Source organism: Montipora foliosa, chromosome 6 (genome assembly GCF_036669935.1).
Source record: "Montipora foliosa isolate CH-2021 chromosome 6, ASM3666993v2, whole genome shotgun sequence".
NCBI lineage: Eukaryota > Metazoa > Cnidaria > Anthozoa > Scleractinia > Acroporidae > Montipora > Montipora foliosa.
The window spans coordinates 71,758,652-71,761,151 of record NC_090874.1 but is presented as its reverse complement, the minus strand read 5'-3'; the positions used below and the strand labels follow the sequence as shown (position 1 = coordinate 71,761,151).

The following is a 2,500-nucleotide window of genomic DNA, read 5'->3' as shown; positions in this document are numbered from 1 at the left end:
CTCTTTGCTAATTCATAATTCAGAGATAATTCCCTACCAAGTAAAAATAGAAACTACCTTATTACATGAAGTTTTTGCGGCACGTTTATTTCGCGAATTTCGCGATATTGAAAAAATCGCGAAATTTAAGTGACGCGAACAAATTATAAGTGTCGCGAACATAACATGACCCGAAAATAAGTGACCTACATTATGTCAATAACCAAGAAAGAACGAGTTTATTACCACTGAAACGTTTACAAAGTCACATTGTTTTTACTGTTCTGAGGCAATGTCTTGGTCATCCTCATCGCTACTGCTTTTTATCTCCTCTGCAGGCGGCACTTCATTTGTACCGTCTTCAAACAGTCCTGGCTGGCTCCTGTAATGCTGTTCCACTCGCTTAATGGCTTCCATGTTCTTTGAAGATGTTTCTATTACAACTGTCGCCTTTATTGGAATTTCCAAACCCCGTTGTTAATGAATGTCGACCTTAAGCTATCGGTTTTGGAACCAAGACATGCAACTTGGTTGGTGGAAATGCACGGTATAACTTTTTCACCAGCGCACCTGGGAGTGTTCATGTCTTGAAAGGATGGCAGAAGGCGGGAATAAAAGGTGTATTAACTAAAACGGAAGTATTACCGCCAGCGTATCATCGCCAATGAAATGTAAATTGTGTGTTACTCAAAAACAATAAATTAAAGTGATTCAAGACATAAATTTCCGCAAAATCGCGAAATTTAAGTGTCGCGAAATATGCTCACATCAAAATCGCGAAATAAACATGTCGCGAACATTTCATGTAATAAGGTAGTAAAAGTTAACTGTGTCAATTAAACTTATACAAAAGGTGAGGGCAAGGCAACACTTACGTACAGATTAGAACGGAGAGGAACGATCGGACGTTCTCAAGTGAAGTTAGTTGTCAAACCGATGCTTCGAATTCTGGTGATTTAAGGTCACTGAGCACAGTTTTTAAGCAATTATTCTTCCATTTCTGCCATATTTATGTACTTTTTGCCCAGAACCTCAAACTTGCTCACTGATAAATACTACAACGAAAGATCACGAGGGTTTATGCTTTTGACAGTTTATGTGCTCTGCGGGTTGTTACCATGGGAACGCATCTAGATTCAATATAAGGTTTCAGTATTCCCCAAATGACAACCTCACGTCGTCGCTGCTTCACGGTCACAAGTTTTATAAAAACCCCAATAAAGTATATATTTTCTGAAAGCTTACGAATTTTAGATTCCGATTATTAGTTGATTTAAGGCAAGAAATAAAGACCCTTCCTAACATAGCGCTCATTTTCTACAAATTGAGTTCATGTCCGGTCAGAATTTAACCGGAGAAAGTGAGCGACATCGCTATGTTTTCTTCAGACCAGGATCTAAAAAACCGTGTCGGGGAATTATGATCAATTGTCTGGTTTATTTTTATACGCTCTTAAGGTTTACGTTTTTATGAAACAAGCATTAGCTTTGCTTAAATATACTCAATACTTTCGAAGGAGGCAAAAAATAAACATTCCCGGACATGGCTTTTTTGCCACATTATCGGACAACATTCTTGCCTAATTTCAGCGAAAATGGATGAAGACTCGCTGTAAACGAACTAGAAACGTGCACCACATTCGATGAAAATTTAGTTTTAAGAAATAAGGCAAGCTGTTGACAGCTTCTAATTAGTGATAAGTTATTCATAGAATCGTTTTTCCTTTACAGCTTTGTCTAAAAGAAACCTTTTCTCGCTGAACTTTTTTGCAATTGAAAAAACTGAGGTGTACCTGGGAATAACAAAAACTAAAATTTGGCAAAATTATCAATTTTGGGGTATACTAATACCTTAAAACAAGGTCTAAGGGATGTTTATTCCTCTTTTATGCAAAATTTATTCATTAGTTTTTTTGAGGATATTTTCTTACCTGAAAAAATCTAAATAAAGTACGTTTAAATTTACAGGTTGACGTTTATTGTTTTTTAATGACGTTTATAACACGACATTAAAGGGCAAATTTGGCTGTAATCGTTAATAAATGACACGTCATTTTGCCCAGCCACATTTGAATAATCCAATTAGTCCTATAATTTGTGCATTAAAAATGGGGTTTTTGGTCTTCTACTGTACGTCTACCGGTAATTAGACCAATTTCGATATATTAAAATTCAGTCCTAAACAAAAGGCATCATCTCGAGGCTCTGGGGAATAAATTTATGAATTTGTATGAGTTTATTCCCCAGAGCCTCGAGATGATGCCTTTTGTTTAGGACTGAATTTTAATACATCGAAATTGGTCTATTACCGATATCTATAACCCATTTCCTGTTTAACAAGAAAAACTACTTTAAAACGCATGGAACCGCAATGGGTACAAAAATGTCAGTATCTTTTGCCAACATTTTCATGGCTGCTGTTGAAACAGAACTAAGTTCATACAAGCCGGTTCTTCGGAAAAGATGCATCGCATCGACTACATCTTTTCTCTGTGGAACATAACCAAGGAAGTAATAAACAA

At 36.4% G+C, this 2,500-nt stretch overlaps 1 protein-coding gene across 1 annotated transcript in view; it reads right to left on the bottom strand.

Moving 5' to 3' along the window:
* Positions 1-1,021, bottom strand: part of LOC138006259 (histamine H2 receptor-like) — a 2,209-nt gene extending 1,188 nt beyond the window's left edge. The window contains exon 1 of the mRNA XM_068852481.1: positions 859-1,021. The gene's annotated coding sequence lies outside the window, so the exon portion shown is untranslated. The remainder of the gene's footprint in view (positions 1-858) is intronic.
* Positions 1,022-2,500: the final 1,479 nt, after the last annotated feature.